General features: G+C 42.3%; 1 pseudogene; it reads left to right on the top strand.

Moving 5' to 3' along the window:
• The first annotated feature begins 11,640 nt into the window (after positions 1-11,640).
• LOC116986037 lies at positions 11,641-11,749 on the top strand (annotated as a pseudogene).
• Positions 11,750-12,260: the final 511 nt, after the last annotated feature.

Below are 12,260 nucleotides of genomic sequence, written 5' to 3'. Positions count from 1 at the left end.
AGGCAAGAGGGAGGTACAGCGAGACCTGGGCGTCCTTGTACACCAGTCACTGAAGGTCGGCTTACAGGTATAGCAGGCAGTGAAGAAAGCAAATGGAATGTTGGCCTTCATAACAAGAGGATTTCAGTATAGGAGTAAAGAGGTTCTTCTGCAGTTGTATAGGGCTCTGGTGAGACCACATCTGGAGTATAGTGTACAGTTTTGGTCTCCTAATTTGAGGAAGGACATCCTTGTGATTGAGGCGGTGCAGCGTAGGTTCACAAGATTGATCCCTGGGATGGCAGGACTGTCATATGAGGAAAGATTGAAAAGACTAGGCTTGAATTCACTGGAGTTTAGAAGGATGAGGGGGATCTTATAGAAACATATCAAATTATAAAAGGACTGGACAAGCTAGATGCAGGAAAAGTATTCCCAATGTTGGGCGAGTCCAGAGCCAGGGGCCACAGTCTTAGAATAAAGGGGAGGGTTTAAGACTGAGGTGAGCAAAAACATTTTCACCCAGAGAGTTGTGAATTTGTGGAATTCCCCACAGTGGAGACCAAGTCACTGGATGGATTTAAGAGAGAGTTAGATAGAGCTCTAGGGGCTAGTGGAATCAAGGGATATCGGGAGAAGGCAGGCACGGGTTATTGATTGGGGACGATCAGCCATGATCACAATGAATGGCGGTGCTGGCTCGAAGGGCCGAATGGCCTCCTCCTGCACCTATTCTCTATGTTTCTATGTTTCTATGATGAGAAGGGTCCTCCTTGGAATTTACAAAATAATGAAAGGCACAGATAGAGTGGATGTGGAAAGGATGTTTCACTGGGCGGAGAGTCTAGGACCAGAGGTCTTGGCCTCAGAATTAAAGGGCGCTATTTTAGAAAGGAGGTGAGGAGGAACATTTTTAGTCAGAGGGTAGTTAATCTGTGGAACTTATTGCCACAGAGGGCTGTTGAGGACATCAGTGGATATTTTTAAGGAAGTGATAGACAAATTCTTGAATAGAATGATTGTCAAGAGTTATGGGGAGAAGGGATTAGGAGGCAGATATCAGGCATGATTGAATGGTGGAGTAGACTTGATGGGCCGAAAGGCCTAATCTCAAGCCTATAACATGAACATATGGATGTGCAGGGAATGAACGGATATGGATTATGTGCAGGCAGAAAATATTTGGTGTTAGCTTCATGTTCGACATAGACTTTGCAAGGGCTGTTCTTGTGCTGTGTTCTTCAATAGACACAAAATGCTGGAGTAACTCAACAGGACAGGCAGCATCTCTGGGCAGCAGGAATAGGTGACATTTCGGGACGAGACATTTCTTCAGAGTGAAGAAGCGTCTCGACCCAAAACGTTACCCATTCCTTCTCTCCAGAGATGCTGCCTGTGCCGCTGAGTTACTCCAGCTTTGTGTCCATCTTCGGTTTAAACCAGCATCTGCAGTTTCTTCCCACACGCTGTGTTCTTCTATGTTCGATGCTCATAATTTGGCAGGAATGCTTGGTCATGGTGTGGGATTTCTAAGCTCTGTTTAAACATGGAAAAAAAAAGATTAATTGGTCTCAGACTGAGGTTTGCTGCTTCAAGAAGTTAAGCTGCGATTTGTTTTATATTTTATCTGTTTTCATGTGATTATCTCTTCTCTTCAGGAACTTAAATTGACAGTTCTTGTAACATTTTTGAGAATTGCATCATGATTCTTTATTATTTATTTTTGTCATCTAATTTTCACTCAAACATTAGACAATTTCCTCCATGTATAACCTTAATACTGTCATCTATTTTTTTCAAATTACAAAGAAGGACATTAACAACATTGACAGCTAATCTCAAAACAATGGGCAAATATTGTCGACCAATGTGTGAATAAACTTGTTTTTATTATGAGGTTTGTTTAATACATAAGGAGTATTAACACAATATTCTTGCAGCAAGAATTCATCTTCACCCCAGCAGGATTATCAATTTGGGTTGATGAAGCATACAAGAGGCTACAAGAATCCATTGATTTGAGAAACCTTTGGGTTTCATCTTGTTACGGTTGTCTATGTGTTTTAGTTTAGTTTAGTTTAGTGATACAGCGTGGAACCAGGTCTTTCGGCCCACCGAGTCCACACCAATTAGCAATCCCCGCACATTAGCACGCTCCTACAGGGACAATTTATATTTATACCAAGCCAATTAACCTACACACCTGTACGTCTTTGGAGTGTGGGGGGGAAACCAAAGATCCTTGAGACAATCCGTACGGTTACGGTGAGAACGTACAAACTCCATACAGCCAGCATCCATATTGGAATCAAACCCGGGTCTGTGGTGCTACAAGCGCTGTAAGGCTGCAACTCTACCGCTGCACCACCGTGCTGCCATCAATGCAAATGGATGTGTTTCTCCAATTTGCCTTGTCTGCATACAATTGTCATTCTGCAAAGCACAGAAATTAGTCGTTAAGACCACTTTTCTGATGGAAAATAGACACAAAAAGCTGGAGTAACTCATCGGGTCAGGCAGCATCACTGGAAAAAATGAATAGGCGATGTTTTGGGTTGAGACTCTTCTTCAGACTGAGAGTCAGAGAAAAGGGAAACGAGAGATATAGATGATGACAAAAGATATGTGAAAATGAAACGATGATCAAGTAAACGGTTCATTGTTGGCTATGGGCTAGGGGTTAACGAGTTATACAGACAATGAAACTCAACAGGACGACAGTGAAACTAGTACAACAACTAGGGTGGGAGAGGGTTGGAGAGGGGGGATGGATTGGTTTGTAAGCTGCCAAAGCAAAATATGATGTGCAGTTCCTCCATTTGCGTTGGGCCTCACTCTGACAATGGAGGGGGCCCAGATATGTAATTTGCAAAGCTGGTTACTTTTTGCGAGAGTGAATTGAAAGTCAGTTCCTGCAGTGTAATGCCACCCTGTGTATATACCAACTTATGATAATACAGTCATTACTGAGCTGGCAGCAATCCAGAAATCTAAGTGTATAAGAAATGAAAACTGGAGAAGTCCTTTGCTCCATTGTTTAGCCCAGGTCCAAACTTTGGTTTCAACTTCATTTTGCTAATTCTTTCCCCAAAGTATCAAACGTAATCCTGATTAAATTTTATATATGTATGCCTCGTTGTCACCTTCCCCTACCTAACAATAATCTATTCTACATTTTCCTTGATCTTTGTCCCTTATAATCTCTCGTTTTCACACTTTATCCTTCCTCATCTCTGTGTCTCCCTCTCCCCTGACTCTCATTCTGAAGAAGGGTCTCGACCAGAAACATCACCCATTCCTTCTCTCCAGAGGTGCTGCCTGTCCCGCTGAGTTACTCCAGCATTTTGTGTCTATCCTATGTGTGAATCCAGCTCAAATCTAAAATGCACTCAGCATTCACCATCTTGTGGGCCAGAGCAATCGAAATATTCACAATGTTCTGAAAGAAGAAATTCCAGTCATTGTGGAAGGCAATATGAAAACAGCTGATGTACATGATGTTTCCAATCTCATGCTCCATAAGTTTCTGATATTTGATTTAGTTCAATTATAAAGTAAGGAGGCAATAAGGAAGAACAATTATTTCGTAATAGAATGCTTGGATTTTTTTTAATGTTTTCCAGTTCATAGAAAAAAATCACCAAGAATATTACGTTTTACCCTGAATCAAGCAGTGTTCATTAGGCTTAATATTACGAATAACTGTTAATAATAGTAGATGATAACAATTGTTAAAAATAATATATTTTCTATTACCATGTGACTTTAGAGTACAATTGGAAAACATTTATTTGGATATATCTGTCCCACCGCGCACTGATGTAATTTTGCTGATTCCTGTAACAAAATACCTCCAACATCACAGATTTGATGAACCATCAGCTAAAAAATTCACAAGTTTACAAGTTATAGGAGTAGAATTAGGCCATTCAGCCCATCAAGTATACTTCGCCATTCAATCATGGCTGATCTCTGCCTCCTAATCCCATTTACCTGCCTTCTCCCCATAACCCTTGACACCTGTTCCGATTAAGTGGTTGTCTATCTCTGCCTTAAAAATATCCATTGACTTGGCCTCCATAGCCCACTGTGGCAATGAGTTCCATAGGTGAACTACCCTCTGACTAAAGAAGTCCCTCCTCATCTCCTTTCTAAAAGAGCGCCCTTTAATTCTGAGGCTATGGCCTCTGGTCCGAGACTCTCCCACCAGTGGAAACATCCTTTCCACATACACTCTATCTGTGCCTTTCATTATTCTGTAAATTCCAAGGAGGACCCTTCTCATCCTTCTAAACTCCAGCGAGTAGAGGCCCAGAGCTGTGAAAAGCTCATCATATGCTAACCCACTCACTCCTGGAATTATTCTTGTAAACCTCCTCTGGACCCTCTCCAGAGCCAGCACTTCCTCAGATATGTGGCCCATTCTACTCTGAATGACCAGTGAAAATAGATTGCTTGTAATGTAAGTGGATTACTGATTTTTTATCTCATGATCCAATAGACCTTTAGCTGGATATTTGCATGATAATTATTTAAACTATCACCAGTAATTTTGCTATTAAGTAATATGCCAACAAAAGACAGAGACCCCATTATTCTTTAGTATCATTTGCCTTAACCTTATGATGTAAGAGGAATTAATAACAATTACTAATCAGCAAATCCTATCTCTGAACAAGTTTAATGTCAGGGTCCAGGGAGAGTATTGAGCATTGTTAATTAGCCTTAGATTTCATTAATGTATTCGGTAGGATATGCCAAAGTAATTTAAAATCGGCAAAGAAAAAAGCACAATTAGAATTATAAATGTATGCAGTTAATAAGCACATAGCATGAAACACTCCAGCATATGTTATACAGTATCTCGGGGATCTGTGTTGGGTCCACTGTTGTTAGTCATGTACATTAATGATCTGGATGATGGTGTGGTAAATTGGATTAGTAAGTATGCAGATGATACTAAGATAGGTGATGTGGATAATGAAATAGATTTCCAAAGTCTACAGAGAGATTTAGGCCATTTGGAAGAATGGGCTGAAAGATGGCAGATAGAGTTTAATGCTGATAAGTGTGAGGTGCTACATCTTGGTAGAACAAATCAAAATATGAAGTACATGGTAAATGGTAGCGAATTGAGGAATGCAGTTGAACAGAGGGATCTAGGAATAACTGTGCATAGTTCCCTGAAGGTGGAATCTCATGTAGATAGGGTGGTAAAGAAAGTTTTTGGTATGCTAACCTTTATAAATCAGAGCATTGAGTATAGAAGTTGGGATGTAATGTTAAAATTGTACAAGGCATTGGTGAGACCAATTCTGGAGTATGGTGTACAATTTTGTTCGCCCAATTATAGGAAGGATGTCAACAAAATAGAGAGAGTACAGAGGAGATTTACTAGAATGTTGCCTGGGTTTCAGCAACTAAGTTACAGAGAAAGGTTGAATAAGTTAGGTCTTTATTCTTTGGAGCGCAGAAGGTTAAGGGGGGACTTGATACTTTAAAATGATGAGAGGGATAGACAGAGTTGACGTGGATAAGCTTTTCCCATTGAGAGTAGGGAAGATTCAAACAAGAGGACGTGACTTCAGAATTAAGGGACAGAAGTTTAGGGGTAACATGAGGGGGAACTTCTTTACTCAGAGAGTGGTAGCTGTGTGGAATGAGCTTCCAGTGGAAGTGGTGGAGGCAAGTTCGATTTTATCATTTAAAAATAAATTGGATAGGTATATGGATGGGAAAGGAATGGAATGCAGGTAGATGGGACTAGGGGAAAAAAAGTGTCGGCACGGACTTGTAGGGCCGAGATGGCCTGTTTCCGTGCTGTAATTGTTATATGGTTACAGTAGAACTAATCCAGAATGAGAAGGATAGATCAATGCTATATGGTTGTGCAACTGCTTTGTGACAAAAGGCTTGAGATGAATAGCACTGGTTAGCATTTCCATCAGTTACAGCAAAAGAAATGGGCAATTTTACTTCAGTCACAAAATCCTATCAAAAAATAATTTTGTCGCCAATGATCAGGAAGAATGTGAGCGATTTCCAAACACTATGATATTAAAAGACTATTTATATGCAAATAATGAACTCACCACATTTCCTCATTTTGATGCAAAATAAATGTCACTTTCATTTTAATGAATTGTAATGAATTATAACCTTTTCCCATATCTGCATCTGAAGGAATATGTGACAAAATGATATATGATAGAGAAGCATTAAAAAAAAGATTTTCTGTGTTTCTACTGGTAAGCGAATAATACATTATTTATGCAATAGACTAAAGATCTTAAAGGTAAAGTTCTCATTGAGCATTCACTCCTCAAATTACACTTTCCACAAATTGCTTAAGGTATGTTCAGTATCTGGCCAGGTAGGACTTTCAGGTGTTTTTCTATTTTAAAACTGAAGAAATTACAAATAATTTCTAAGATAATTGCCAGGACACAAAGCTGGGTGACAGTGTGAACTGTGAGGAGTATGCTATGAGAATGCAGGGTGACTTGGACAGATTTGGTGAGTGGGCAGATGCTTGGCAGATGCAGTTTAATGCGGATAAATGTGAGGTTATCCACTTTGGTAGCAAAAATAGGAAGGAAAATTATTATCTAAATGGTGTCAAGTTGGGAAAAGGGGAAGTACAATGGGATCTGGGGGTCCTTGTTCATCAGTCACTGAAAGTAAGCATGCAGGTACAGCAGGCAGTGAAGAAAGCGAATGGCATGTTGGCATTCATAACAAGAGGAGATGAGTATAGGAGAAAATAGGTCCATCTGCAGTTGTACAGGGCCCTAGTGAGACCACACCTGGAATATTGTGTGCAGTTTTGGTCTCCAAATTTGAGGAAGGAATTTCTTGCTATTGAGGGAGTGCAGCATAGGTTCACAAGGTTAATTCCCAGGATGGCAGGACTGTCATATGCTGAGAGAATGGAGAGGCTGGGCTTGTAAATGCTGGAATTTGGAAGGATGAGAGGCTATTTTATTGAAGCATATAAGATCATTAAGGGTTTGGACACGCTAGAGGCAGGAAACATGTTCCTGATTTTGGGGGAGTCCAGAACCAGGGGCAACAGTTTAAGAAGAAGGGGTAAGCCGTTTCGAACGGAGATGGGAAAACACTTTTTCACACAGAGAGTTGTGAGTCTGTGGAATTCTCTGCCTCAGAGGACAGTGGAGGCCAGTTCTCTGGAAACTTTCAAGAGAGAGCTAGATTGGGCTCTTGAAGATAGTCAGGGGATATGGGGAGAAGGCAGGAACAGGGTACTGATTGAGGATGATCTGCCATGATCACATTGAATGGCGGTGCTGGCTTGAAGGGCTGTATGGCCTACTCCTGCACCTATTGTTTATTGTCTATTGTCTATCTACAGAAGTCTCACCGGCCTGGATTTGGCCCATATATCTCTAAACATTTCCTATCCACATACCTGTCCAAATGTCTTTTAAATGTTGTTATATTTAGAGATACAGCGTGGAAACAGACCCTTCGGCCACTGTGTCTGTGCCGACCAGTGATCACCCCAACACGGGCAAAATCCTCCACACTAAGGACAACTTACAGTTTTTTACAGAAGTCAATTAACCTACAAACCTACAAACCTGCACATCTCTGGCGTAGATGATAAATGCCATCCCTTCTAAGCCCTTTGCCCTTTGATCGTCCCAGTAAATATTAAGTAATTTAAAGTTACATATGACGCTAACGCTATTAATCTTGCTGCCGTCTGCATTCTCCTGGTATATTTGCTCTTCTTATTTCAGTTGACCAATGTCGGGCCTACAGTCCACTCCCTACGAAGTTATCGACATTGATGTTTCTCAGCTCCACCCATATAGCCTCATTGGATGAACCATCAATAATGTAATCTCGGACTACTGTAGCAGCTATCTCCTTAATCAATAAAGCTACACTCCCTCTTCTTTTACCCCCTCTCCCTCACCTCCATCTCTCTTGTAGCACGTAATAACTCTAACAACTCAAGAAGTTAGTCAGCATATTTTTCTTCTGTCACTTAAAACTGGTCATCCTACAAATGTTCTTGATTTTAACGTATACTCGTAAATTATTAAGATCTGCTGTGCTTTGGCTCTTTGTGGACATGGAATTAAATACATAAGATCATAAGGAATTGGAATATAATGAGTCCATTCTGCCCATCAAGTCTACTCCACCATTCAATCATGGCTGATCTGTCTCTCCCTCCTAATCCCATTCTCCTGCCATCCCCATAACCTCTGACACTCGTACAAATCAAAAATATATCTATATCTGCCTTAACAATATCCACTGACTTCACCTCCACAGCCCTCTGTGGCAAAGAATTCTACAGATTCACCACCCGCTGACTAAATATATTTCTCCTCGTCTTCTTCCTAAAAGAATGTTCTTTAATTCTGAAGTCCTTCTGTAGTCAGCTGAATAATGTGTTTGAAATATAGTTTGGGATTTCATTCAGTTTTTGTCAATTAACATCAGAATGAGCCTCAATTACATTGTCAGAATCGACTGAAGTTTCTTTATAGATACTTGTTGGATATTTTGGGCAGGTTTAAAATAGGAAAGCTATTACTTATTGAATTTCCTTCCAGGCATGGACATTTCCTGAGTCTTAACCTGCTGATTCTGATTTTACTTCGGAGTCACGTGAGTGACTACATGAAGAACCCGCCACTACGCACGTGTGTCATTATCGCTACACGCATTGTGAACAAGTCATTACGAGGGGAGGACGTTCCTCCCAAACGGCAGGGTTGAACCTGCAACAAGTAAGGTAGGAGAACTTAGTTTCTTGACTTACCTTTTTTACAGGCAGGCTGATGAAAACTGGCTGGGGAGAGTCTGCAGAACTGCAGGCAGCCAGCAACGGCCGGGGGCACCACTATCTCCCTTAAACGGGAGCCGGAGCCGACCTCAGCTCCAGCAGGACGCCGACAGCGGTGGAGCATTCTGGGGCCGTCATTCCGACGGCTCGGACAACAGCCCCACGGACCTATACTACATGGGTCCGAGGGGCTGGAAGGTGCTGGGTTTTTTCCACAGCACTAAAAATAGCGGCAAGCGGTCAGTGCCCGAGAGCACCGAGTACGCGTTGGAGCCGCTGGGCTTGGGTCGCGAGCGGCCAGTTCCCCGAGAGGACTGGACCGCGTTGGAGCACCCCAGGCCCAAGTGGAGAAGCGGCACAGTGCGGGAAGCACTGCACCGCGTTTTTTAAAACTGCCAGACCTGCGGCTGCGAGCGGCCAGTTCCCCGAGAGGACTGCACCGCGTTGGAGCACCGCAGGCATAAGGAGAAGGAGCGGCACAGTGCGGGAAGCACTGCACCGCGTTAAAACTGCCATACCTGCGGTTTGCGAGCAGCCAGCTCCCCGAGGGACTGAACCGCGTTGGAGCACCGCATGCTAACTACAGTACGGGCGGCTCAGTGCTGTGAGCACTGCACCGCGCTTTGTAGCACCGCAGGCCAACGGGGATACAGGCGGCACAGTGGCCGTGTACACTGCACCGCATTGGCACTGCGGGGCCTGTACCTGCGAGAACATACCGTTTTGCAGCGATGCAGGTCCAAGAAGAAATCCTCCAGTGGGTAAGTCCCATAGCAGCACCTTATACAGGGCTGTATTTCACTTCTACTATTACAGGGAAGTGGTTGAGGAAAAGACAGACTCAGGGAGAAGGAAGCAGCACCTTTTCTATAGGGCTATAATCATGCTTCTCTCTCCCCAGTAGACTCTTCTGTCAGAAGAGTGCTGGGGTCAAGTCTAGGGCAAACCCTGGACTGGTAAACAGATGTAAGAGCTGTAACAATGAGGTGATGCCTTTTCTAAGTCACAAAGTACATAGAGTGCATTATTGGTCCTTTCCTGATAGAAATACAGGAATACTTATGTTGTGACTGAAGGATTTAGCAGTCCAAATATTTACTGACAAATTCCATTCCCATCTGGGAAGTCACACGGGAATGTCTGTCTATGTTTCAGGGGGAACAACAGTACAGCTGTGAGTAAAGCTAACTGGGAAAGATCTACAAACCAGGTTAGAAGCCAGCATAGACCATATGTTTTCTATCTACTGCAGGGGCAAACATTAGCTGACACTGTAGGGGTTTTGCGTTTCTGTTTACTCCACAAAAAGGATTCCCCTAGGTTCTAGACCTCGGAATTATGGTGGGATATGATAAAAAGGTTGAATTGACCAGAGTGTGCCGATGAGAGAAAACTGAAACCAAGATCGACTCAAAGCAAGTCTAAAATTTACAGGCTTTATTAAACAATGAGAAATCGAATCTCACCAACACTACACAATTAGTGGCTAAACTTATGCTTTAAACTAAGACTATGGACGGAAAACTATCGGGCACGTCGTGAAACTTACTTTAACACAATTTTACTTGCAAGCATACTCCCCCTTGACCTTTCTCCCCTCAACCTCCTATTTCGGGAACTTCACCAGGTCACCAGGATACTCACAGCTAAGTCGATGCAGGCCCACGAGCTGTCCAGCAGAGCAGGAAGAGCAGGAAGAGAGAAAGAGTTCTGGCTTGACTTCGGCTTTTATACCTGAGCTTCCTTTGAAACCCCCAGGTGGTCCTCTGGATAGAAGGGGTTCTTTTGATGTTTCCCAGTTTCGATCTGGCATGAACAATAGGCTTCCGATGATAAGGGGTTTGCTGCTGTCATGATCCCTCAGCCTGATCGTTATCATCCCCGATGGTGATTGTGCTTCTGCTGGCCTGTTTACCAGCGTCTGCTGAGGCTTGGTTCCTTCCTTTGTGTATCCAAGAGAATCTCGTTATCTCCGTCTCAGCCTTTCCTGTTCACACCGTTGTGTGATGTCCAAGTCCACAGGCCAGACGGGTTTGAAACTTGAAACTGATTCTTTCTGTGGATTGGGGGGGTTTTATCCCTTGCAGCCAGCAAATCTGTCTTTTAAAATATCCATGTCCTTATCCAAGACCGGATTTGCCCCAATAACTTACAACACCATAGCTGTCACTTGCCACCGGGGATTGTAAATCCCTGAATGTACTAAACTAATCAATTTATGCACCTGGTTACATCCAACCGGGATTGACGCGGGCCTGTGTAAACCCGAAACCTCCTAGCAAAATCTTTTTATTTGGGCGTGACCTATCTAGAAGGTCAAGGAGTTGGACAATGAAGCCAAACTGGAGCTCATCTAAACGTCCAAACATCATCCTCAAAGGTATCGCCCCTATGCTGGAAGATGTGTACACCCACAACACACGGCCTCGGGGATCCAGAAGAAAACAGTAAAACCAGAAGGAAGCAAGGAGGTTGGTGCGAGAAGACATCGAATAAATAACTTTTTGACGCTCATATCTTAAACAGTATCCGGGGATACACAATAGAATTTTACAACACATAATCTTCTAGTCCAGCTGATATATCGAGAGAGGAATTTGGAGGAGAACACCAAGTTGGGCTATAGTATTTGCTGATGTTTCTACACGATATGGAACACCAGATGCCGATCTACTCGTATCCAGACATAATCACCAATTACCAAATATGTCATAAGGGATACAGACACTGGACATCAGCAACAGACGGGGTTTTAGCTGCATTGCAAGGGAAGAATTATTATCTACGCATTCCCTTCCTAATAAAATAGGATATGGCGCTTGACGCATCAATCATAGATCAGATCTCGGCTTTTTGGCTAAGATCAAGTATAATATCTGTTCTTATCAGTTTAAATGTCTGATATGTCCCTTATCTAGGGACCATATATCATAAAATTAAATAAATAAATAAATAGATGGAAAAGTGAAAAATAAATAAAACGATATATTCGTTTTAAGAACAGAAACCTTTTCTATTGATAAGTATATTCGTTTTAAGAACGAAAATGGCAAGCATTGATTCAAAGGGTGCTTACCATTTCAGTACCCATAACAGGTGACCACGGACGTTATTTTTATCTAATTGGATGGCTCAGCTCTAGCAGTATAGAGCACTACCTAATGTGTTTACATTAGCACCTAGGTTATTTACAAAATATGACAACCAGCCACACAATGGTAATGGCTTCTTTGGATGACATATTAATTGTGTGGAAACTTAGGACGGGCTGAACAAACGGTAACAGCCACTTAACAATTATTTGGAAACTAGCATCATTATCCATCCAATTAAATCAAAATTAAAGCCTTCAAACTAAAGGGATTATTTGGGGTTCACCATTAACTCAGTTCCTCATGTCAGTAACTTTGCCAACAGAGGTTACAACCTTAATAGAGGCATACAGCAAAATCATTGT

This window comes from Amblyraja radiata, chromosome 22, assembly GCF_010909765.2.
Source record: "Amblyraja radiata isolate CabotCenter1 chromosome 22, sAmbRad1.1.pri, whole genome shotgun sequence".
Taxonomy (NCBI): domain Eukaryota; kingdom Metazoa; phylum Chordata; class Chondrichthyes; order Rajiformes; family Rajidae; genus Amblyraja; species Amblyraja radiata.
Note: the sequence above shows the minus strand (reverse complement) of the source record. Positions and strands in the feature narration are given on the sequence as shown.